Here is a 27,378-nt window from a genome sequence, read left to right as displayed (position 1 = left end):
AAATTTCAGACATTGGGTGATGAAAATCTATCCAAAAAAGGAGCCAAATTCCTTTCAATTTCAGCATAGAAACTTGCTAGCATTGCCTTTAGTAGCTCTTATTCATCTTTGCTGAAAGTGACAAGAAACAACCAACACACACCAATTTTGTGGCTTTCTTCCCATAGTTTCTACAAACTCAGGGCCACATGGCCTGCCTCCAAGGAGACAAATAATTTCCTCAGACGTAGTATGGACACTGGTTTTCCTTATTTGCTGTTTCTGTGTTGGTGCAACTGTCTTCTAAATGATTTAATTGCTCATAATTCTGAATCTTCCAGGGCTTCCCTGGTGGCTCAGCTGGTAAAGAATCCGTCTGCAATGCGGGAGACCTGTGTTCAATCCCTGGGTTGGGAAGACCCCCTGGAGAAGGGAAAGGCTACCCACTCCAGTATTCTGGCCTGCAGAATTCTGTATAGTCCATGGGGTCACAAAAAGTCGGACACGACTGAGCAACTTTCACTTTCTGAATCTTATAACAAATGTTACATTTGTTCGGGTATTCAAGTACTGTAACACAGACCTAAATTTACTCTGACTACTTTCATGTGTGGTCTGGCCATAACTAGGCTGGGGTGGGTGATGTGGGGAGGGCATTGTGCCAGGGACCCAGATCATTGTACATCATTTTTTTCAGCATCACTAGGGAATTGCCTTTTATTACATAGTCCAGGGTGGCCCATCTCCTTGTCTGCACTCTAGCTAGTGAGATGGTGAAAAGGTAAAGAGGAGAGTGTACTTAATTTCAATGTTGAGGCTCAAAAGTTTCACAAATCACTTAAGTTCACATTCCAAAGACCAGAAATTTGCCATATGGCCACACCTGGATTCAAGGTTAGTTTGAGAAATAAGTCTTTATTCTAAGCAATGATATGCTCAGATTAAACTAGGACTTTTTATTTTTTATGAAAAGGAGAAAATAAATGTTGGAGGCAATCTAGCAGTCTCTTCCTTATTTCCTACCTGTTAGTATGAGAAATTATAGTAAGAATTATCAGTAGCTTAAAATTTATTATATTATAAGTAAAATTATATATTTTCATTGTACTATTTATCTCTAAAACTGATTTTCCTTTTTCCAAATTAACTTTATTTGGTCTCTAAGCCTGTAGTATCAAGTCACTCAGTCGTGTCCGACTCTGCAACCCCATGGACTGCAGCCCGCCAGAGTCCTCTATGTGATTTCCCAGGCAACATTACTGGAGTGGGTTGCCAGTCCTTCTCCAGGGATCTTCTTGACTCAGGGATCGAACCTGGGTCTCCTGCATTGAAGGCATATTCTTTACCACAGAGCCACCAGGGAAGCTCAATACATAATATAATGATACAAATTTCAGGGGTAATAGATACAACTTATTGTCATTCTTTATTTCTCTCACTCTTTAAACTTGACTTTTATGTTCTTTTTAAAGAATAGTTCTAAGAACAAAAAAGAATAGCAATTCTATACCTACATACTTCTCTTTGACTTACTGGGCATGTAAGAAGTAGATAAAAAGGGTAAAAACAATTCAGTCCCTGTTTTTAAAATTTTTTTTTAAACAGACTAAAAAGTAGTTCTCACAGAGTTGATTCTAATTCATTCATTGATTAATAAAACAAGTTTCAGATCCAGAAATGTCATTCCAGCTAAAATCCAAAATAAAATCCAATCTATATGTGCTGTATATTCTAGCCACAGAAGTTTTTTTCACTCGAGGTTCATGCTTTTTGACTGGTAATATCATTAACTTAAATCTTGTCCTCTCCTTGCCCATTGGCTTATGAGATCTAATATCAAAAATAAAATAACTGCATCATAGGTTTCTCACATTATGATTTCATTCTATTTGACAATTTGTAATGGCCAATATTTTGTTTTGAGATTGGATGTCCTTAAGATATGGTTGCTTTTAGTAAACTGCTAACTTTACTTAAAAATCTAAATTTAATTTTCCAAAATTTTTTGTGGAAATAATTCAAATTAGGTGTCAGGTGATGGGATGATTATAGGTGTCAGGCCACTCTTTGAACAAATTCTGATGATGAATCACACAAAAATTCATCTTGGTTTCATTTTATAATAGTTCTGGGAAACTGTGTATCCTACAAAACCCTACAGGGTATAAAGCTGCTCATCATAAGATTTATTAAAAAAAGAAACAGATTTTATTAACATATTCTGGCCTGGAATAAATGTATTTTTATATTAGAAGCTAGAATTTGTACCAAAATACAACTTCCCTATTCATGGTCTGTTTGCAACAATTGGCTTGTAGATATATTTTGTTTGGTCAACATAGTATTTTAAAAATAAAACTGAACTCATTGTTTGCATCTTTAAAATTAATTTTTTACATAACAATTCTTATTTTCAGCTTTTCTTTTTAAAAATGCTAAGTTTTGGCCATGAGGAGTCCCGGTTGCCATATGAGCTAAGTAGCGGCTGTCCTCTCAGTGGGCGTGAGCTTTGTCCAGTTTAGTTCACTAATAGTCCTTTATTTATTTTGTTTTTTAAAATTTAATTTTTATTTTATATTGGAGATTAACAATTTTGTATTACTATAAAGTATACAGCAAAATGGTTTAGTTATACGTATATATGTATCTATTTCTTTTCAAATTCTTTTCCCATTTTGGTATTTACAGAATATTGAGCAGAGTTCCCTGTGCTATATAGTAGGTCATTGGTTATCTATCTTAAATTCAATAGTGTGTATAGGTCTGTCCCAAACTTCAATCTATCCCTTCCCCTGAACTTTCCCCTTTGGTAACCATAAATTTGTTTTCTAAATCTGTGTGTCTGTTTTGTAAATAAGTTCATTCATATTATTTTTTAGGTTCCACATATAAGTGATATCATATGATATTTGTCTTTGTCTGGATTTCTCAGTGTGATAATCTCCAGGTCTATCTAGTTGCTGCGCATGGCATCATTTCATTCTTCTTAACAGCTGAGTAATGTCCCATTGTACATATATGTACCACATCTCCTTTACTCGTTCTTCTGTTGACGGACATTTACGTTTCTTCTATGCATTGGCCATTGCAAACAGTGCTGCAATGAATTTTGGGATTCCTGAATCCTTTCCAGTCATGGTTTTTCCCAGATATATGCCCAAGAGTGGGATTGCTGGATCAAGAGGTAGCTCTATTTTTAGTTTTTTTTCCCTAAGGAACCTCCATACTGTTCTTCATAGTGGCTGTACTAGTTTACATTCTCACAAACAGTGTAGAAGGATCCCTTTTCTCTGCACCCTCTGCAGCATATTTATTGTTTGTAGACTTCTTGATGATGACCATTCTGACTAGTGTGGTAGTATCTCATTTTAGTTTTGATTTGTGTTTGTCTAATGATTAGCAGAAGGAAATGGCAACCCACTTCAGTATTCTTGCCTGGAGAATCCCAGGGACAGGGAAGCCTGGTGGGCTGCCATCTATGGGGTCGCACAGAGTTGGACACGACTGAAGCGACTTAGAAAAAAAAAAAATGATTAGCAGTGTTGAGCATCTTTTCACATACCTCTTGGCCATCAGTATGTCCTCTTCGGAGAAATGTCTATTTGGAGATTCTGTCCATTTTTTGATTTTTTCATATTGAGCTGCATGAACAGTTTGTAAATTTTGGCAGTTAATCCCTTGTCAGTGCATCGTTTTCAGCTATTTCTCCCATTCTGTGAGTTGCCTTTTTGGTGTTTATCATTTCCTTTGCTGTGCAAAAGCTTTTAATTTTAATTAGGTCCCATTTGTTTTGTTTCTGGTTAGATGTAAGACAATTTGATGGAATTTCAGTAGAATTGGAAGGAAAGAAGTGGAGGGAAGGCTTCATTAGCAGCTAAGACTATTCTTTACTATGTTTTCAGAAATGCCTCATCTTGTCTTCCAGCTGAGTCTTCTCTGAAGCTCTTCCAGGAGCTTGCACTTCCCATCACCCTTTCACCCCAGTGTCTCTTAGGAGATGCTGCTGCCACAGGGGCTACAGTACAGTTTCTCTTCTCTCGGTGCCTTTGGGGTCTTCTCCTTCTCAAATCACTTCCATGGATTGCTGTCTTCTTCCTTAATGACAGGCAGAAAATGAGATTTTCTTTTTATTTAGCAGTAGCAGCTTTGGGACCAAGACGGGATTAGTTCTACCATAGCTGTAGAGTGCCATAATAAATTGTAAGGAATTTTGGAATTACAGCAACTAGTGAAATCTTGGGGGAAGCCATTAAATCTGTCATTTCTAATCCTGTTGGAATGTTAATTTCAGTCACCAAATGCAAGTGCAAAAATAATGTTCATTATAGTTAAGAGTGCAGACATAGCATTTACATTATAGAATTTGGGATGAATTTAAGTATCCAGGTACTTACAGGGATACAATACATCCGTATTGTAGAAGATACCCCTTGTTACTGCTTTACAGGACGAGTTACTGTCCTTTACAGACATGTAAGTGAGATTCATGTACTCTTGAAAGTTTCAGAGGCTGGTAGGATGAAAGTGACTATACAAACCATATTCTAAATTTAAAGAAAATTGATGTAGAGTCTCAATCTTTTCCACTTATAAAACAAAGCTAGTGGACTTCATAATTTCTAATTGCCTTAGGTTGTAAATACCTGTGGTTTTTAGAAAATAAAAAATAATTTACATGTGAAAAGTGTAACATCTGGCAAAAATACAATAAGGCACTTGTGGAATATGCAACAGAGTTACAGAACCATGACCTGTTTATGCTGCATCCCAAAGATTCAAGATCGGTGTATCAAAGCTGCTCCTCTTGGGCAGTGATCCATTGCCCGAATTATTTAGTATAATGCTCCATTTTTGGGTAGTCGAAAACCTCAGGAGGATACAAATTCTGCTCATTATTGCTGTGTTTTGCTCGTTTTGCTGTATTTGTCACTTATTATTTCATATTTATTTACTCATGCTGAGTTACATTAGTCAGTAAATTATTTCCCTGGACTCTGATTCTGACAACGTTATATGAATTCAGTTATATTCTCCTAACTTATCCTGTCTTCAGGATTTTCTTTCCCAGCATTTGCAAGCTTCAGCACTCTTACTCCTTGCTTCCTCTTCAGCCTTAGAAATAAAAAATGAGCCACCGTGGTTTCCATATTGATTCTCACGGTACCTCGCTTGTCACTGTGCTCAGGGTTGAAACCCTTCCTTTCTCTGAGTCAGTTGTCTCTGAACTAGCTATTCTATATCACAGACAGTGCTTGTTAACCTTGGGGATTAATGTTTGGTTGGTGATGTATTTTTAAAACCTCACTGAAATTCAGGTACTGTAATTTATGGCTGTGGTTTACTTCAGTCAGATCTGAGGTATTATTCCTTTATAAAAATGCTGGCATTTATATGTTGCAAACTTGTCTGTTTAAACAGAATTATTTTCTTCTTAAGTATCTTTTGCTTCTCTAGGATAACTTCATTTGGTTCACAGCATCAAGGGCTTTCTCTGCCACCCCATCACTCATTATTATTTCTGCGTCGGACATGACTGAAGCAACTTAGCAGCAAGAAGCATTTTGCTATACTACTTTTTTTTTTTTTTTTGGTCCCAACATCCTTGTTGTTCAGTCGCAAAGTTGTGTCTGACTCTTTGTGACCCCGAGGACTGCAACACACTAGGCTCCTCTCTTTACCACTATTTCCCAGAGTTGGCTCAAATTAATATCTCAAGTTCATGTCCATTGAGTTGGTGATGCTATCTAAACATCTCATTCTCTGCCGCCCCCTTCCCCTTCTTTTCTTTCCCAGCATTGGGGGAAATGAGTCGGCTCTTCACTTCAGTTGGACAAAAGTATTGGAGCTTTAGCTTCAGCATCAATCCTTTCAATGAATAATCAGGGTTGATTTCTTTGAGGATTGACTGGTTTGGTCTCCTAACAATTCAAGAGACTCTCAAAAGTCTTATCCAGCACCACAATTTGAAAGCATCAGTTCTTTTGTGCTCAGCTGTCCTTATGGTCCAGCTTCACACTGGTACATGACTACTGGAAAAACCGTGGCTTTGACTATATGGACCTTTGTTGGCAAAGTGATATCTTTGCTTTTTAATACACGGTTTAGGTTTGTCATACTGTTCATGGGGTTCTCAAGGCAAGAATACTGAAGTGGTTTGCCATTCCCTTCTCCAGTGGACCACAGTCTGTCAGAATGAACAGTCTGTACAGTATGAAAAGGCAAAATGATAGGATACTGAAAGAGGAACTCCCCAGGTCAGTAGGTGCCCAATATGCTACTGGAGATCAGTGGAGAAATAACTCCCGAAAGAAGGAAGGGATGGAGCCAAAGCAAAAAGAATACCCACCTGTGGATGTGACTGGTGATAGAAGCAAGGTCCGATGCTGTAAAGAGCAATATTGCATAGGATCCTGGAATGTCAGGTCCATGAATCAAGGCAAATTGGAAGTGGTCAAACAAGAGATGGCAAGAGTGAATGTCAACATTCTAGGAATCAGTGAACTAAAATGGACTGGAATGGGTGAATTTAACTCAGATGACCATTATATCTACTACTGCGGGCAGGAATCCCTCAGAAGAAATGGAGTAGCCATCATGGTCAACAAAAGAGTCTGAAATGCAGTACTTGGATGCAATTGCAAAAACAACAGAATGATCTCTGTTCATTTCCAAAGCAAACCATTCAATATCACGGTAATCCAAGTCTATGCCCCAACCAGTAACGCTGGAGAAGCTGAAGTTGAACGATTCTATGAAGACCTGCAAAACCTTTTAGAACTAATACCCAAAAAAGATGTCCTTTTCATTATAGGGGACTGGAATGCAAAAGTAGGAAGTCAAGAAACACCTGGCTGCTACTGCTAAGTCCCTTCAGTTGTGTCCAACTCTGTGCAACCCCATAGACGGCAGCCCACCAGGCTCCTCTGTCCCTGGGATTCTCCAGGCAAGAACACTGGAGTGGGTTGCCATTGCCTTCTCCTGGAGTAACAGGCAAATTTGGCCTTGGAATATGGAATGAAGCAGGGCAAAGACTAATAGAGTTTTTCCAAGGAAATGCACTGGTCATAGCAAACACCCTCTTCCAACAACACAAGAGAAGACTCTACACATGGACATCACCAGATGGTCAACACCGAAATCAGATTGATTATATTCTTTGCAGCCAAAGATGGAGAAGCTCTATACAGTCAGCAAAGACAAGACCAGGAGCTGACTGTGGCTCAGATCATGAACTCCTGATTACCAAATTCAGACTTAAATTGAAGAAAGTAGGGAAAACCACTAGACCATTCAGGTATGACCTAAATCACATCCCTTATGATTATACAGTAGAAGTGAGAAATAGATTTAAGGGCCTAGATCTGATAGATAGAGTGCCTGATGAACTATGGACTGAGGTTCGTGACATTGTACAGGAGACAGGGATCAAGACCATCCCCATGGAAAGAAATGCAAAAAAGCAAAATGGCTGTCTGGGGAGGCCTTACAAATAGCTGTGAAAAGAAGAGAAACAAAAAGCAAAGAAGAAAAGGAAAGATATAAGCATCTGAATGCAGAGTTCCAAAGAATAGCAAGGAGAGATAAGAAAGACTTCCTCAACGATCAATGCAAAGAAATAGAGGAAAACGACAGAATGGGAAAGACTAGAGATCTCTTCAAGAAAATTAGAGATACCAAGGGAACATTTCATGCAAAGATGGGCTCGATAAAGGACAGAAATGATATGGACCTAACAGAAGCAAAAGATATTAAGAAGAGGCGGCAAGAATACACAGAAAACTGTACAAAAAAGATCTTCACACCCAGATAATCACAATGGTGTGATCACTCACCTAGAGCCAGACATCCTGGAATGTGAAGTCAAGTGGGCCTTAGAAAACATCACTATGAACAAAGCTAGTGGAGGTGATGGAATTCCAGTTGAGCTATTTCAAATCCTGAAAGATGATGCTGTGAAGGTGCTGCACTCAATATGCCAGCAAATTTGGAAAACTCAGCAGTGGCCATAGGCCTGGAAAAGGTCAGTTTTCATTCCAATCCCAAAGAAAGGCAATCCCAAAGAATGCTCAAACTACTGCACAGTTGCACTCATCTCACACGCTAGTAAAGTAATGCTCAAAATTCTCCAAGCCAGGCTTCAGCAATACGTGAACCGTGAACTTCCAGATGTTCAAGCTGGTTTTAGAAAAGGCAGAGGAACCAGAGATCAAATTGCCAACATCTGCTGGATCATGGAAAAAGCAAGAGAGTTCCAGAAAAGCATCTATTTCTGCTTTATTGACTATGCCAAAGCCTTTGACTGTGTGGATCACAAGAAACTGTGGAAAATTTTTCAAGAGATGGGAATACCAGAACACCTGATCTGCCTCTTGAGAAATCTGTATGCAGGTCAGGAAGCAACAGTTCAGACTGGACATGGAACAACAGACTGGTTCCAAATAGGAAAAGGAGTACGTCAAGGCTGTATGTTGTCACCCTGCTTATTTAACTTATATGCAGAGTACATCATGAGAAATGCAGGATTGGAAGAAGCACAAGCTGGAATCAAGATTGCCGGGAGAAATATCAATAACCTCAGATATGCAGATGACACCACCCTTATGGCAGAAAGTAAAGAGGAAATCAAAAGCCTCTGATGAAAGTGAAAGAGGAGAGTGAAAAAGTTGGCTTAAAGCTCAACATTCAGAAAACGAAGATCATGGCATCTGGTCCTATCACTTCATGAGAAATAGATGGGGAAACAGTGGAAACAGTGTCAGACTTTATTTTTCTGGGCTCCAGAATCACTGCAGATGGTGACTGCAGCCATGAAATTAAAAGACACACTCCTTGGAAGGAAAGTTATGACCAACCTAGATAGCATATTCAAAAGCAGAGACGTTACTTTGCCAACAAAGGTTCGTCTAGTCAAGGCTATGGTTTTTCCTGTGGTCATGTATGGATGTGAGAGTTGGACTGTGAAGAAGGCTGAGTGCCGAAGAATTGATGCTTTTGAAGTGTGGTGTTGGAGAAGACTCTTGAGAGTCCCTTGGACTGCAAGGAGATCCAACCAGTCCATTCTGAAGGAGATCAGCCCTGGGATTTCTTTGGAAGGAATGATACTGAAGCTGAAACTCCAGTACTTTGTCCACCTCATGCAAAGAGTTGACTCACTGGAAAAGACTCTGATGCTGGGAGGGATTGGGGGCAGGAAGAGAAGGTGATGACAGAGGATGAGATGGCTGGATGGCATCATTGACTCGATGGATGTGAGTCTGAGTGAACTCTGGGAATTGGTGATGGACAGGGAGGCCTGGCATGCTGCAATTCATGGGGTCACAAAGAGTCGGACACGACTGAGCGACTGAACTGAACTGAACTTAGGTTTGTCATAGCTTTCCTTCCAAGGAGCACACATCTTTTAATTTCATGGCGGCAGTCACTGTCCATAGTGAAAGAAAATGAAGTCTGGGAACCAAGAAAATAATGTATCAGTGCTTTCACTTTCCCCCCTTCTATTTGCCATGAAGTGATGGGACTGGGTGCCATGATCTTAGTTTTTTGAATGTTGGATTTCAAGCCGGTCTTTTCCCTCTCCTCTTTCATGATCATCAAGAGGCTCTTCAGTTCTTCTTTACTTTCTGGCATTAAAGTGATATCATTTGCATATCTGAGGTTGATATTTCTCCTGGCAGTGTTGATTCCAGCTTATGATTTATCCAGCCTGTCATTTCTCATGATGTACTCTGAATATAAGTTAAAAAAGCAGTGTGACAATATACAGCCTTGTTGTACTCCCTTACCAACTTTGAAGCAGTCTGTTGTTCCATGTCTGGTACTAACTTTTGCTTCTTGACCTGCATACAGGTTTCTCAGGAGACAGGTAAGGTGATCTGGTATTCCCATCTCTTTGAGAGTTTTCCAGTTTATTGTGATCCACACTGTCAAAGGCTTTAGCGTAGTCAGTGAAGCAGAAGTGGATTTTTTTCCCCCTGAAATTCCCATGCTTTCTCTATGATCCAAAGAATGTTGGCAATTTGACCTCTGGTTCCTCTGCCTTTTCTAAACCTAGCTTGTACATCCAGAAGTTCTAAGCTTACATTCTGCTAAAGCCTATATTGAAGGATTTTGAGCGTAACTTTGCATCAAGTGTTAGCTTGTACATCTGGAACTTCTCAGTCCACATTCTGGTGAAGCCTAAATTGAAGGATTTTGAGCATAACCTTGCATCATTATCCTAAATTAGAATAAAAAGTCTTGAGTTCTAGTTGTAGTTCACCCATTGGTTATCCAACATTGGACAGATCCCTTGCTCTTATCTGCCTCATTTTTTTTTCTCAGGGAAATGGGCATACTTTTAATTGGTCATCCCCCTGCACAATCTTTATAAAAGAAAAATAGCAGGTAAACAGGAAAAGTAATTTTAAAATTAGAATACACACATATAAATAGGTTTATAGTACAGTGTCATAGGTTAGCAGAGTAACTGGCACAGAGTACAGACTTGAGATAAATATTAAAGGAGTCACATATCCAAGTTATTACGGCTTTTCATAGATTCATAGAATCAAAGACAATCTTATATTGTCCTCTTACATGTCCTAGCAAGTGTCCCTCTGCTTATTAATGGCAAATCTGCCATAGGATTTAAAAATCCTGACTCCCGTCCTGACTCATATATAGCACCGTTTTGGACCACCGCTTCTTATTGGAATGTACATGCAGTGGATGTGTTTGACTTTATAAACCATTGCTGCCAGTTTGAATACTCTTCAGTGGGAGAAAAGAAATGTTTTCTCCCCTATATGTTGATTTGGGGAATGAAAAATGTGGAGAAAGTAATATTATTCTACGCATGTACCTTTCAAGGTAATCTGGAGGTTTTCTTGAAGTGTAGTTTTAATTTAGTTTTAATCATCTCTCCTTCCAGATTTCATTATACCTTCTTCAGTCCAGAGCTCTCACCCAATTGCTTGCTGATTCTTTGGGTTGAGGTATGATTTTATTCTGCCCTCTCTGCTTCCTGTGCTTTGGCTTCTCCATGTAGAGCTTAGTTTCTGTACCATCTCAGCCCTGGAGTAGAACTCATTTATAAAAATAAACCTCTGACACCAAGTAGTCATCCAGTTAGGTGACTTGACTGTGTATATTTTGGGGGAGATTGTTTACATAAGGGGTCAATTGCATAGCTCACAGCTTTCTTCTATTTTGCCAGCATCTGTTTTTTTTTTTTTTTTAAGGTTCTATTTCTTTTTGTTATCTCTATCTCAGATTATCTCAAGAATTTTAAATGCCTTCCTTTGTAGTTGACAAAGTCTTTTAGTTCTCCTGTGAGAAAGCTTTGCAAGAGCCAACACAAAGACACAGGTTAAGAGTAGGGGGCTGAGAGGTATGAACTACCAGTCTATAAATAAGTCACAGGGACGTAATATGCAGCACAGGGAATATATACAATATTTTATAATAATTTTGTACTTTGTGCAATGTATAAAAGTATCTAGATTCTATCTATGTTTTATACCTGAAACTAATATACTATTGTACATAAGCTGTATTTCAGTAAGTAAAAATGTGAAATAAAGAATGTGGGGATTAGTTAATTTTATCATTATTTTTTAATGCAATGACTAAGAAATTCTGGTGCCACTTTGTAAGTAATATTCCTCTATTTTGATTTATAAGCCCTTATTTTCTTATGATCATACTAATGCAAGTATGAAGCCTTATAGTCAGATCATTCATTTTAGGTTTTATTTTGTCAGTGATGTAATATCCAGCATAAACTATATTAAATGATAAAGCTTCAAGGTTGATTTAACCTAGCAGTTGAACAAAGTCAAAACTGATAATTTCCATGTGTGGGTGGCCCCTCTCAAAATGGTGGGTGCTAACATTTGCCAATATCTTTATTGGCTACACTCAGAGTATTTGTTTCTCTCTCAGCTTTAAAACTAAAATTCTGGATTCAGTGCTGACTAGATGATTTATGTTATATGCTTAAAATTTTGATTCAAATCACTATGATTAAGTGGATCAGATAATGTTGATCAGTTTAGACCAATAAATGTCCACCAGTGGACCTAAGGACTCAGTTTGTCCATATGGTTCAGTATGGGTTGGGGGTTATTTCCCAACAAAAATCTTAGGACTGAGAGGGTGTTGGGTAAGAGACCAATAATTATCAACTATCCCATATGAAAAGCTTCTTTCCTCAAACTGTGTGAATCCTAAAATGAGAAAGCCTATTGTTTGAGTGTAACTTAAACACATGTGTGTATATATGTATGTGAACTACAAATGGCCACTTGCCATGGGTGCTTGCCATCTACCTCTGAAAGGATTAAGTCATGAGCTGCTGTGGCTGCTGACCTTGAACACCCTCTGAAAGGAGTCAGGGTGGAGAACAGAAATAAGGCACCCTGTGCTTGGTGGGAAGACTGGCAGGACAGGTCTTCAGATAGTTAGCTATTTTCAAGAGCCAATTTTGTGAGCCCAAATCTTGTATCTCCCCGTATCTAGAAAAGCACTAAAATCCTTCATGGTGACAGCTGTTTCTCATGACTAGTAAAGCTTCGTGATACTAGTAGAAACCTTCTGGAAAAATATGCGCTTGATGGCATGTATTTCCCTTCACAAAAATCACATGTTATACTGACCTTGCCCTCTGCCTCTTTGGAGCAGTCACCCAGGGCTTTCTGAGGTGCTGTTTCCTGGGCTGCAGCCCTCATTTTTGCCCCAAATAAAACTTAACTTGCAACTTTGACATGGTTCATTTTTTTTTAAGTCAAGGTATTGTTTGCCATCTTTCAGATGCAGGGACAGTCAGTGTTGAATATTGTCAATTATAAACCAAATCCAATGTTCCCTGTTTCTGGACTATAGTAACAATTATTGCTGCTCACTGAATAGTGACTGCTCTCAATCTTCTGGGTTCAAAGTAGGCTTGATCTTTGTGGCCCCTGTAGTTGGATTAGACCCCTTGACTAGGTCTGGCCTATATATCTATATCTGTCTATCTATATGTTTTTTTTCCAGTGAATTTTTAATGGAGGTGACATGTATCACTGTTGGGCCAGGCCATATAAATGCCAGTGCTGAGCCAGATCTTATAAATGCCGATGAAAGACTCTTAAGAATTTTCCCCTCTTATCACAGCATCTGGCATAGATCCAGGGAGGATCTCAGATTAAGGACAAAGAGGAGGTCTGAGCAGAGCTATCAGCTGAGCCTTGAAGGACATAGAAAATGGGTAAGAAATAAAACTTTGTTGTTGATGCCACTGAGAGTTGAGAATTGACTGCTGAGTTGAGTCTGTCTTACTGTACATACGTTAATCTAGTTTTGGCCTGGCATATTGTCACTCAGAGGGCTAGGGGCTGCATTTCCCAGTCATGGCCACATGGGAGCTTTTAGTCGCGACATGTGGTATCTGTAGTTGCGGCATGCGAACTCCTAGTTGCAGCATGTGGGGTCTAGTTTCCTGACCAGGGAATCCCTGCATTGGGGGCGTGGTGTCTTAGTCACTGGACCACCAAGAAAGTCCCAGCTTCTATATTCTTTAAATCCTTGCCTTTAAGGTGTTTACTGAAGTAGTCTGTTCTTCACCCTAACAAGTATATCAATTGGGTAGAATAATATTCAAGGTGAAGGAGAGGGATGTTAATATTACAATGCATGATACTTCCTGCTGCTGCTAAGTCGCTTCAGTCGTGTCCGACTCTGTGCGACCCCATAGACAGAAGCCCACCAGGCTCCCCCGTCCCTGGGATTCTCCAGGCAAGAACACTGGAGTGGGTTGCCATTTCCTTCTCCAATGCGTGAAAGTGAAAAGTGAAAGTGAAGTCGCTCAGTCGTGTCCGACTCTTAGCGGCCCCATGGACTGCAGCCTTCCAGGCTCCTCCGTCCATGGGATTTTCCAGGCAAGAGTACTGGAGTGGGATGCCATTGCCTTCTCCAGTACTTCCTGGGAACTTGCTTATTATTTAATAGTAAAGTTAAGAAATATGAAAATTAAGAATTTAGAGGAAAGTGTGAAGCAGAATAGGGTTGATGCATCATGTTATGGTGAGAGGATCCTGCACTTTGAAGGTAGCCAGGCACAAAGTGAGACTGAGTTTAGACTCCATTACCTGCTAATTATATGATGTTGGGTGAGTGGTTATAAAATGTACAATGATGGTGATTATTATTATTATCATTCTGTAAGTTATCTAGAGAAGTTTATGACAAATAGTGGGACATTCAATTGATGTTTTATTGTTGGTATTAATTCAAAGTAGTTTGCACAAGCAGTGAAATTTCAAAGGATACATTTTCAAGGGGCAACAAAAGTAGAGAATGTTTTGTGTGCATAATGGGAAGGAAACTAAAATGTGAAAGCTATAAAGGATTTGCCCTAGGAGAGGAGGTAGGTGAGTTGAGGCAGAATTTAAACAGGTGTGTCGGAGGCCAGGGAGAAATGTATGTAGGATAAATGGGACATGGAGAAGATGGGATAAAGTACAGCAGAAAAGATATATTAGAGAAGAGAGGATTGAGAAGTTAATTCTCTCACTGCTAGCATATAGCAGAGTCAAGGATAGATTCATTTGGGAAGACATGAAAGATATCATTTTGGGACCCTCTTTGTTGGGAAAAAGAATCTAAGATTACAAATACAAATTTGGGTACTGCAGCAGGTCTTTGGATCCATCCTCTTCCCTTTCTAGGAAAAGGGGTTGCTCCTAGGAGATGAAGAAGGTGACTTCATCAAATTTCAGTGTAAACTTTTTAATAACAGATCTCTTAGCAAGTGAACCAGTGGTATTTGCTATCGTAAAATTTACTATCTTTGAAATATTTTAGTTCTCTAGGATCGCTTGTGGAAGGTAGACTTTTGTGGGATGGCTCTGGGGAGAATGTCATGTTAACTTTGTGTAGCTATTTAAGTGGGCTTCCCAGGTGGCACCCTGGGAAGGAAGCCTCCTGTCAGTGCAGGAGATGTAAGTGACGCGTGTTCGATCCCTGGGTCAGGAACATCCTCTGGAGAAGGGCATGGCAGCCCACTCCAGTATCTTGCCTGGAGAATCCTATGAACAGAGAAGCCTGGTGGGCTGTGGTCCATAGGATTGCAAAGAGTCAGACACAACTGAAGCGACTTAGCACAGCGACGAAGAATAAAATGAAGATGTTTTAATGACAGGAATGCCTCCTTCTGTGTAAAGGGTGTGGCTATACATATTATTTAGAGATTTTATACATTAATTTCATAGTCCCAGACTCATCTGGGGGCCTTCATTGGAGGCACTGGATCTTTCCCTTGTTTCCCTGAGCCTCATGATTACTTGAATTCTTTAAATGCTAGTAGTGTTTGCAACTGGCTAAGATCACTGATCCGTGTGAGTCTAATTTAACAATATGATTTTTCATGGATTATGTGCAGGGTTGTATTTCATACCTAAAAATCTCAATAGCTAAGGTGTTTATTGTTGTTTTTATTATTTTGGAAAAAAATAAGATGGGGAAATACAATGAAGACTTGATGCCAAGTTAGTGCCCTGTCAGTCTTTGAAATGGTAAAAAACCCATTGCATATTACTGGAATAAGTCTTAATCAATGGAAGTTGTAGAAAAATCCCCCTACATATAAGGGAAATGGCTAAATGGATAGAGTGGTTGAAAGGGGGGCAGATTAATTAAAAATTCTATTCACTGGTTATTGTCATCCTTGATAAAAGCTAGACTTTTAAAGGAAGAGTAGATGGAAGTGAGGAAAGATAAAGTCAGTAAGGTAAGGTTATTCCAGTTCTGGAAAGCCACTCATGTCTCTTTGATAATGGGGAGAGATGTTACTTTCATTAGCAAAGTAACTCAGCTGTAACTATTGGTTACTCAGAAGTTCATACTCGCAGCTGGAGACCCAGTTCAGGTAACTATGGAATCCTAAGAGATTCTGTGTGTTCAAGTATTAGGATTCTTAAAACATCAGAAAGCATGGAGAAATATTATTGGTATAATCTCTTAGAAATAGCTATTGAAGAGGTGTACAGTTGATTATTGCTCAATGGAAGTGATTATTTGGGTTGATGGCTGATCCCCAGGTTGCTGAGAACTTTGATGAGCAAAGGCATCTGGATGGTCTGCAATGAACAAGCTGCAGTTGACAAGGCTGAGAGAGAGTCTCAGCCTCGTGCTTACCTCTTAAAGGGCCATGCTGAATTCCCTCTTAACTGTCTGTTTTGAGAAAATTGATCACCTCAGCAAAAGGCTAAGCCATAACATCCAAAAAAGATAACCAAAAGACCAAGATCTGCTTGCTTCATCTCTGCAGGGTGGTTTAGACTGTACTCAGTGATTAGTCGAAGTAGGCAGTGGCACCCCACTCCAGTACTCTTGTCTGGAAAATCCCATGGGCGGAGGAGCCTGGTCGGCTGCAGTCCATGGGGTTGCTAAGAGTCGGACACGACTGAGCGACTTCACTTTCACTTTTCACTTTCATGCATTGGAGAAGGAAATGGCAACCCACTCGAGTGTTCTTGCCTGGAGAATCCCAGGGACAGAGGAGCCTGGTGGGCTGCCGTCTCTGGGGTCACACAGAGTCGGACACGACTGAAGCGACGCAGCAGCAGCAGCAGCAGTGATTAATGGCCTAGGTAAGCAGGATGTTCTTAGGAATGTTAGCTATAGGCAGTCAGTGTGAAATAAATCCTGTGTGTAGGGAGTGTGCTCAGAATGGCATGGAGGTAAACCCAGGAGGGGTAGAGGTGCTTCTAAGTTGACCAGGGTAGGAGTGGAATTAGGATTTGGAAAGTGGGACTACAAAGGATAGTCCCCTCCTTTTTTCTTAATGAAATGCTTGGGATGGGTATTATATGAAAATAGGGCATATTACCCTTTAGATATCTGCTAAATCTACCACCCGTGCAATTTTTTTAACTGGCTGTGATAAATGGGAACCTTTGGAACCATGTCTTTCTTAGTAATAAACATTAAGCTATAGAGAGTTCAAAGAGGGAAATGAAATTACTACTCTCATTAAGAAATGGTTGGAGTGGGCATTTTTGACTCTTCTGTCTCTCTTATTAATAGTTCTGTCTGGACAGTACTTATGGAAGACAGTGTTGACAGTTAATATCATACTGTGGCCAGGGTCCCTTTTTGGTTGCTCCAACTGTGTTTGACACAGTGGAGTCACACAGGAAGTGCAGAAGGCCAGTGGGAACTGGTATGATGTACCACTTTCTTCTCAGTAGCAAATTTGCGAGCCAGTCAGGTACAGTTTGCAGTCTTGAGAAACAGAAGTCAGTATGCATTCGTTTTGATACAGAGGAGTTTGAATTCTCAGGCACATGGCCGCAATGTAATGAGGGAGGGCTTGAATGTGATAATGATTAGTATACTGCACTGATGACATGACTGTCACTGAGTCCTCAGAGGAAGCAGCCCTGGAGGACAAAATGAGGCTGGCTGACATGTCCAGCTAAAACTCAAGGCCTGGCTCAGTCTGTGAAATTCCTGGGGATTATGTGGATTGGAACAATATAGGGCATTCCCCTGAGAAATACGTTCTCAGAAACCCTGCCAAGTGGAAAGACACTGGAAGCCTTCAGGATTGTTTGTGTGTTGGAGAAACTGCATTCCTCTTCTAGAACCTCTCATGGCCCCTGTTCACAAAGTCACTAGATAAATTGGAATGTTAGTTCATGAGCAGAGAAATAATGATGAACAGAATTAGAGAAGCTGGTGGTACAGGCAGCCCCCCTTGGTCACCATGAACAATATTTGACTGTATAGGGACCAAACGTTTGGCAGAAATGAAATGAGGTGAAGACATCTTGGATTAGTAAACTATCTGAAGCAGCTGCCTCAATATAGACCATTATAGAGCATTTTTCAGTTTGTTACTAGGGAGTGGTGAAAATGACCCAGAGCAGAGACATCTTGGGTGAGAAAAACCAATCCCATCTTGGGTGATACGAAAGCATTTTGAAAAGGGATGGAGAAACCAGCCAAATTTAGTCATAGAGTGGTAGTGCCCTGTTCAAAAGTGTCCTCAGGGTGGGATTCAGGGGGGTTTCACCACATACACAGGGGATTGACCTTATGGAACTTTAATAAATAAACCTGGAACCTACTAATTTATTGGAAGACATCACATGTGCTGTATATCTTTGTATAAAATGGAGATGTATCAGAATCCATGTGGCTCCCACTGTGGGGTGACTGCACACTTTGCATAGAGATATCTTGGATTAACTTGGGCTCAAATGTGAGAACGAAAGTCCTACGGGAGCTGCATTTGAGGCCCTGGCTCTTTCCCACTTTGTCTCTGCCTCATCACTGCCTTCTATCTATGAAATTATTGGTGAAAAAAGATACCCAACTGTAGGAGTCTGGTTTGACACGAGGATTGGACGTTATCTCAATTATGGAAGGAAATATTTACTTGGGTGAATAAAAGTAGTCACAACAAATCACAAATCTAAAAAATGAATGAATGTCCAGAAAGATGATATTTTTCATTACTTAGTACCAGACACCTCTGCAAGACTCTTTCGTCCTCTACATGATTTGGCTGCATCCTTTATAATCCCTTCTTCCTATGATAATCATCTTGAAGTATCATTTTGTGTAGGAGGAGTAGAAAGATCGTTCTGTCTTTCATCTAACATGATACTTAGTTTTTCATTATTGATGCGTTAGACTAGGGGCCCAGGAGAAATAAATCACCTGCTTAGAGTTTCAAGGACTCAGGATGGAAAATCCTTCATACAGTGTTGTTCTGTATGTTTCAGACCTTGTTTATCCTGCACTACACTCATATTTTGGAACATCTACAGATCACCTAGTCTTGTAGTTCTTGTCAGGACACTGAGTGAGTTGGTACAGCGGGTGGCAGAAGTACTCCTGAAAATCATTCCTATCCAAGATGGATGGAAATAAGTATGCATGTTAGTGACTGTGAACATCAAAAATGTGTCCCACCAAGCACAGACTAAATGTTCTGTCTGCTTCTTCAGCTGCATCCTCCACATCTCTGCAGTCATTCCAGTATCATTTGACATGAGGACAAGTCTGACAATGGGAAGCATCAGGCGACAGTTCTGATTTTTTTTTAAGTTTAATTTTATTAATTTCACATATGATGCTGTGAACAGAGTGCTGATGGAGCCTTCCCAGGGCCTTGGAAGAGACCCATGCAAGTTGAGGAGTCTTGACTATTAAGCTTCGTAGTAAATCTGCCTCTCAGTGGGACCAGATCAAGGAAAGATTTGAAAATGGCATAGGAAGCTGGGCTTAACGCAGTCTGCATCTCATGTATGCAAAGGTCACTATTATGACTAGATAGCTTAGAAATTCAGAGTAAGTTAGAGATATGTGAGATGGTAAGTGGTCTTCATATGCTAAGATTATTGACAAAGTACTCATCAAATTTATTATACCATCAAAGCTCTTCAGAGAAAAATGTTCCGCCTTTGCTAAAGGTTTTCTAATGGGTACTGGGGGATGGAAGAGTTGTATTAAAGAGGTAGGATAGGTTTCACCAGGGCCAAATGCATTAGCGATGCATTAACTCATCCTCTGGCTCCATCAGATGGTTATCAGATTTCTGAATCATCACCAAAGAGATTCCAGCTCAATCTTTTATTGAGGCTATCACACATTTCAGACTTTGAAATTCCACTGCCTTCATTCTGATTTTTTTTTTTGTCCTGTCTAAACAAATCTTCAACTGTGAACATACTTCTTCATTTGAAAAACAGGCATGTTAACATTATTAAAATATTTGCCCTTTAGTTGGCCTTATCAGAAAAATAAAGCTCTGAGGGTTGCCAAAACTGAAAGAATAATGCTGCAATGGCGGAAGAAGCCTTAGAGATTGCTTTGTTTGATGATTTAAGAAGAGATAAATTTGGTAGTGCTAAAGAAGTGGAAACATTTGAGAAGTCAGTGGAATGCTGACCCCTCTGGCGGCAGCAGTAAGCCGCCTCCTTGAAATGGAGATGTGGCCAGAAACGACATCCTTATTATATCAGTTCCCACAGCCAGCCTAGTGACATTACATTAAACGTGGGCCAGCGTACAGTTGAATTGATGAATATTCCCTGTTTGGATTATAGACCTGCATATTCAGTTGTCATGCCTTTTCTTATAGGTTATCACTGGCACTTCAAATTAGCATGTCTACCACAAAACCACATGTTTCCTTTACTGATCTGATACTGTGAAATCTACACCCTGCCCCCCAATTTATATTTCCTACATTAGTAACTGCTCCTCTCTCCATTTGAGAGCCCAGTTTTGTGAACACCATCCTTTCTGCCTCTACCTCTTCGTAACTGTTTATTATTACTCACATATTTACTGTGGTCGCTTTCTTACATCCCTCTCTACCTTCAGTTTTTCTTTCTCAAGTCCACATTTCCAAATAAAATTCCCCAGTAATATTCTTAGGAAGCTAAACAAAATAAATCTGATGATACCAATCATTAACTTAAAATTATTCACTGGTCCTGTCTTGCCAGCAAAACTGCCATCCAGTTTTAACCACGGCGTGCAAGGGTTTCTGTATCTGATACTTGCCATTTTTTCCAGCTTTACTGACTGCCTCAGTGAAACTGTCCCAGCCCCATCCCAGCTATACCAAGAGCCTTGTAATTTGCTCTTCAGTCTCTTTGCTTTTGCATATTTGACTGGAATGTTTTTCCCCTACTTCTCTGTTACTAGCTAAGATTTACTTATACGATAACCTGTCTCATCTTTATGCTTTAAATACTCTGTTTTATGAGTATTTTTCCCATCTGTAAGTTATTATTCTATATTAAAACTGTGCGTTTCATTGTCCAAGAGAATAACGACTTAAGTACCCTTATTGTAGTACCCAGAGCCGTCTTGGAATACGTTAATCATTCAAGAAATAGATGTGTATTTGATGCATGAATAAATACAGGCCTTTAACTAGCACAGACCATTCATTCACCCACCAGGAGACATGCTGTTTCTGAGAACTCGATTAGATATTTGTAAAGCTGTTAAGGGATTTCTTTGGAAGGAATGATGCTAAAGCTGAAACTCCAGTACTTTGGCCACCTCATGTGAAGAGTTGACTCATTGGAAAAGACTCTGATGCTGGGAGGGATTGGGGGCAGGAGGAGAAGGGGACGACAGAGGATGAGATGGCTGGATGGCATCACCAACTTGATGGACGTGAGTCTGAGTGAACTCCGGGAGTTGGTGATGGACAGGGAGGCCTGGCATGCTGCGATTCATGGGATTGCAAAGAGTCGGACATGACTGAGTGACTGAACTGAACTGAATTGAAAGCTGGTAAAACTTTCTGCAAAACATCCTCCATATCCAGAATAAAATATGATCCGTACTAACCCATGGGACAGAAGATTATCATACGAAATATTAAATACCCTTGTGTTTGATGTTTTACATGACTATAGAGGTTTACTATGTTGGATTCATTTAGGGATATTTGAGGCTGCCAGGTCAAATTGATGTTATGAGTTTGTTATGTGAGACAAGTAGAATTGTTATATGAGACAAATAGAATTCCTATGTGAAGTACACAGAGGGTCTGTGTTAGAGGAGAGCCAGTAGGAATGGAACATGGGACATGGATTTGAGAGACAATTGGAACTGGTCCTAAATGATCGTGGAAAAGAGTAAGTTCATTAACATGGTCGCGCCGCTATGGAAGAAGACAATCCTAGGAGTCTTACTAGAGGCACCCTTATTTGAGATTGTGTGATTCAGAATGGTTGGTTTAGACTGGATGCAACTCCTTGTACAATTTTTTAAAAAGTTTTGTTAATTCTCCACTTGATGGTAATTGTACTTTAAGACTGAAAGCAAATTCTGAAAATTCATTGTGCAGGAGAACAGTAGTACTAACACATACGTATAGCAAAGGTGGAAAGCATTGGAAAGAATGAAAACTAGCCTTTACTCGGAGATAGGTTGACTGATATACAGATGACAGCAATGCCTGTGAAGCGGAGGCCAGTAGTGGTCCAAGAGCATTAGCTCAGAGCCCTTGTGCTACAGTCTCCTCACTGTGTGATCTTGGGCGCATCACTCAGCTTCTCGATTCCTCGGTATCATATTCAGCAATAGAGCTATTCAGAATCTGAAGTATGTGCAAAGTGCATGGCACGTAGCATGGCATGTTTTAGGTGCTGAAAAAATATATGCCACTTCTGTCAAACCCTATTTTGCATTTATAATTCAAGTCTTCAAAATACTTTTTTTCAGATAGTCAATTTATTAAAACCTACTCATTATTTAAAATGTCTAATATGTTATTGATTTTATGTTACCATAAATAATTGAAAAAATTGTGTAAGGTACAAACGGATCAGGTTGAGGACAACGCTTGGTACTCACATGGATTCATGGGTCCCTTGCATGGTCCGAAGGGGTTCTTGTATTACAGATCAGAAAGCCATTTCCTTCTCGCAAATAATTATGGAAATCCTTGAGAGAGTGATACTAGTCCAATTCTGTAGCATTTTGTTTCTTCAGCAACATTATAATTTGACATGTAAATATATAGTTTAATATGTTTTGAAACAAATTAAAAATGGGCTGTAATATTTAGCAGTTAATCTGCCTCTTCCAAACCTTAGAGATTTACTATGTTAAACATTCTATAGACTTTAAAGGAAGAATGTAAAATAGGCCTTATGTAAAGAAAACACTAATATGGGTGGATCATTGACTTGTTAAATATCTAAAATGACTTTCATTTTATCATCTTTGGGTAAATACATCTATAGTTCTTGTCTGTGTGCCCAGATTTCTTTGTGTAAGACTACTAGAGGACCAGAAGTGTATCTGAGTTTTATTAGTCACTTATGCAATGTTTCTGCTTCTGCATCATGTTGCAGCCAAGAGCTAGTTGAGGGTGAAACTTTCTTAATCACATATTGATGGTTGCAGGTCTAAATGTACTAGTAGACTGATTATCCTAATTTAATGACACATATTTCATAAAGCTAAAACTATTAGCTAGTAATTTTGATTTTTCTGCATTTTAAATCATATAAATTTAGATCAGTGCAGAAAAGGAAGCAAAATTTAGTCTTAAATTGGTTGTGTTTGTGAAAGCTTTGCCTCAGGTATTTTCATAAATCTGTCTGCATAATTTTTAATTGGGAGAATATAACCTAGGAGAATATTTAAGAGCAGTGCTCTTAGAGTGACAGTAATCTACAGTGTCTCCTTAATACTATTTTTGTGAAATCCAAATGCCTATATCTAGTTATAATTTATTTCCATAAACCATCTAATATTTTTAGTATCATCTCTCTTTATTTTCAGTGAATCTTTCTATTCAACCAGAACAGTGGTTGCTTACCTGAACATGTGTTTTTGCATTTTCAATTTAAAGTTCTGTTCTAATTTAAAGGTTTTATATACACTAAGTTAAAAAAAAATTGTGAAAGCCTCATTCTCCTTCACATTGGCTCCATACTTTAGAATTTAGCTCCTAGAACTGCCCCTCCTTTTACTTTCATTTCTGCATCATTAACGTTCCCCCTTTTTTGGGATCTAAAAAACAAATTCCTGAATTTTTGAAAAAATTCCAAGTAACTAATTGCAAGGAATAAAATTCAAGAATATTTACAAAGATACAAAATAGCTACCATCCAACAAGTTAAAGTTAAAAATATTTTTTGGCATTGAATAAAAAAAAAATGACCAGGTACACTCACAGACAGGAAAATGCAAACCATAAAGAGAAGGGAAAAAATCAGTTAAAATAGAACCCATGTCTCCTGCACTGGCAAGTGGATTCTTCCAGTGAGCCATCAGGGAAGCCCTACACTGCTCATTCTTTCCTGCAGCAATCGTGGAGTGATTTCCCTGCCCTAGAAACTGTGCAGAGGACAAAGATTCCAGCAATGAAAATGAAGCAAAACAGTCCTTTTTTTCAAGTAAAATGCTGCTTTCAAAGGTAGTTTTTTAAAGATATAATCTTCATCAATTTAAAGAATATAAGCATTGTATTGAACAAATTTTGTCAATTTCTCAAAAAAAAAAAAAGTGACTCCAGTAATAGTGAGACGAATATTCAGCTGGATGAAGACACAGCTGTGGAAGCTATCCCAAGTGAAACAAATAATTAGATAAATGACCAGAGCAGCATAATACACTTATAATTTGAGTCCACCAGAGAAGTGGAGAGGTGTACAGAAAATACATTTAAAGAAGTAATGACCAAAATGTTTCTGAATTTGTTGGAAAGTATACACCCATGATACATGAGGCTCCTTGAAGTCCAAAGCACAAGAACCACAAGGAAGATGACACCAGTCCATGCAATAATCAGATTGCTCAAAACCTGTGATCAAGAGAAGTCTTAGAAGCAAACAGTGGAAAATAACACATTAGGTGCAGAAGGACAGAACTGCGAATGTGGCTCTGTTTTTATCAGGAGCGATGCAAGTGAGAACAAAGCTGAGTAATATCATAGGATACTAAAGTTAAAAACAAAACCTTATCATCATAGAATTCTTTCTTTAGCTAAATACCTTAAAGAATGAAAGCAAAATAAAGATGTTTTTCAAATATCCAAAAGCTGAAATGATTCATCATCAGGAGACCCACACTGTGATAAATGTTAAAGGAAATCCTTCTGGCAGAAGGAAAATGATACCACATTGAAATGTAAATCTATGTTAAAGAAGGATGGTCATGGGAAATGGCAGTTAATGAGTAAATGTGCGTGTTGTTTTGCTAGGTCTGCCACAGTCAAGTACCACAAACTAATGGCTTAAAATAACACAGATTTATTGTCTCATAGTTCTGGAGGCTAAATGTTCAAAATTGAGGTGAATCAACATTGCACTGTCTCTGAAACCCGCAGAGAAAGTACTTTCTTGTCTCTTCCTACCTTTGGTGATTCCTGGCAGTCCTTGGCCTTCCTTGGTTTAGGGATGGATCACTCCACTCTTGTTGTTTTTGCATGGTCTTTTCCCTAACGTGTCTGAGTCCCTACATCTCTGTATCTGTTTATGTTTTCTCATCTCTAATAAGAACACTAGTCATACCGGATTAGGGTCTCAGTCTTCCAGTATGGCCTCATCCTAGCAAATTACATCTGCAGTGACTGTATTTCTAAATAAGGTCATATTCTAGAGTTTAAGAATTCAACATACCATTTCAGGGACACAATTCAACCCATAATAATATGTGTGGTTATTTTCTTATTATTTCAGTTCAGTTACTCCGTCACGTCTGACTCCTTGCGACCCCATGAACCGCAGCACGCCAGGCCTCCTGTCCATCACCAATTCCTGGAGTCTACCCAAACTCATGTCCATTGCATCGGTGATGCCATCCAATCATCTCATCCTCTGTCATACCCTTCTCCTCCTGCCCTAAATCTTTCCCAGTATGAGGGTCTTTTCAAATGAGTCAGTTCTTTGCATCAGGTGGCCAAAGTATTGGAGTTTCAGCTTCAACATCAGTCCTTCCAATGAACACCCAGGACTGATCTCCTTAAGGATGGACTGGTTGGATCTCCTTGCAGTCCAAGGGACTCTCAAGAATCTTCTCCAACACCACAGTTCAAAAGCATCAATTCTTCAGCGCTCAGCTTTCATCACAGTCCAACTCTCACATCCGTACATGACCACTGGAAAAACCATAGTCTTGACTAGATGGACCTTTGTTGGCAAAGTAATATCTCTGCTTTTCAATATGCTATCTAGGTTGGTCATAACTTTCCTTCCAAGGAGTAAGCATCTTTTGATTTCATAGCTGCAATCACCATCTGCAGTGATTTTGGAGCCCCCAAAAATAAAGTCTGACACTGTTTCCACTGTTTCCCCATCAATTTCCCATGAAGTGATGGGACCATCACTAAGTGATGATCTTAGTTTTCTGAATGTTGAGCTTTAAGCCAACTTTTTCACTCTCCTCTTTCACCTTCATCAAGAGGCTCTTTAGTTCCTCTTCACTTTCTGCCATAAGGGTGGTGTCATCTGCATATCTGAAGTTATTGATAGTTCTCCCGGCAGTCTTAATTCCAGCTTGTGCTTCTTCCAGCTCAGCGTTTCTCATGATGTACTTTGCATATAAGTTAAATAAGCAGAGTGACAGTATACAGCCTTGATGTACTCCTTTTCCTAATTAAATTTAAAAAAAAAAAACTGTTAAAGAATAAGAAATGTGGTATGAATTTAATGTGCTTGAAATGCCAGGCATCAGTTAGGTGAAGATAATTGTTTCTAAGTTTAACTTTGATAGAAAAAGGATATATTGATGGGTGCTGTTCTCTTTGTGTCAGTTAGTTTGAATTGAGAAATGGAGACTATCTCCTAGCAAGTACATGGGTCATCTGTGTGGATCCCTGCTTGTTTTACACAAATACATTATTGATACTGTATTTTAAAATTTCTTGAAAAATAAGTTGATAACTCAATATGTGGCTAAACAGTAGGTAGTATCAGATAAAATCAAGAACCTCTGAAGCATAATAGATTCCATTGGCAATAAAGTGTTTCTGGCTCAATGATTTGCTTCAGCTTGCAGAGGAGAAGCTTTGTAATATATATACAAGTAGAAATTGAGCCATCTCAAAGACTCACAGGAAAAAATTATAAAGTCAGGATCCTTAAATAACAATATCAAGACAGAACATTTTTTTCCCTCAAAGATAGCTACCCCAACTGATGTGTATCTCAAAGTGACTACATTTCCTTAATCGGAACAGGAGACAGAAGGGTGAAGTGGCTATTTTTCAATTTTATCATTTCAGAATCATCTGCCTTGCAGTAATGATGCAGCTGCGTGCTGTGTGTGCTGTGCTTTGTTGCCTTCTGCTCTAGGCATTGCCACCCTTGTCTTGGCTCTCGAATCCCTAGATGGAGAAACCATGTGACTCCACTTTCTTAGTCTCGTCATCCATCCTGGGTAATTGTGATTTCAAGGGTCAAGTGCAGTTTAAAGCCTTCACTATCACTGTAGATATAACCTGTGTGCTTGCCTCTTTAAGAGGTCTCCTTGGTCTGGGTAAGAATGTGCTTCTTTCACGCTCTGTGCTCATCTGAGGAAAGAAGATATTTATAAACGTATTTCCTAACACCTTGAAATGTTATAAGATAGTCTGTGACAAACTAGAGACCATTTTAGCTGACTATATTTTCTTGGACTCCAAAATCACTGCAGATGGTGACTGCGGCCATGAAATTAAAAGATGCTTGCTTCTTGAAAGAAAAGCTATGACACACCTAGACAGGCAGCATATTAAAAACCAGAAACATTACTTTGTCAACAAAGGTCCACATAGTCAAATCTATGGTTTTTCCAGTCCTCATGTATGAATGTGAGAGTTGGATCATAAAGAAGGCTGAGTACTGAAGAATTGATGCTTTTAAACTGTGGTGTTGGAGAAGACTCTTGAGAGTCCCTTGGACTGCAAGG

General features: G+C 39.2%; 1 protein-coding gene across 8 annotated transcripts in view; it reads left to right on the top strand.

Annotated features, from left to right (window-relative positions):
- The window catches only part of LOC147343655 (uncharacterized), a 181,514-nt gene that overhangs the window by 25,159 nt on the left and 128,977 nt on the right, over nucleotides 1-27,378 (top strand). The window contains exon 1 of one of the 8 annotated variants that reach the window (XR_015156332.1): nucleotides 16,415-16,589. The exons of 5 other annotated variants lie outside the window; for them this stretch is intronic. The gene's annotated coding sequence lies outside the window, so the exon portion shown is untranslated. Of the gene's footprint in view, nucleotides 1-16,414; nucleotides 16,590-27,378 lie in introns of those variants that run through there. 2 more of the 8 variants (XR_015156330.1, XR_015156331.1) reach the window with 2 other exon arrangements.

The sequence above is a fragment of the Bos grunniens genome, chromosome 27 (assembly GCF_055505025.1).
Source record: "Bos grunniens cultivar Pamir isolate PY7600 chromosome 27, Bosgru_T2T1.0, whole genome shotgun sequence".
NCBI classification, from domain to species: domain Eukaryota; kingdom Metazoa; phylum Chordata; class Mammalia; order Artiodactyla; family Bovidae; genus Bos; species Bos grunniens.
Note: the sequence above shows the minus strand (reverse complement) of the source record. Positions and strands in the feature narration are given on the sequence as shown.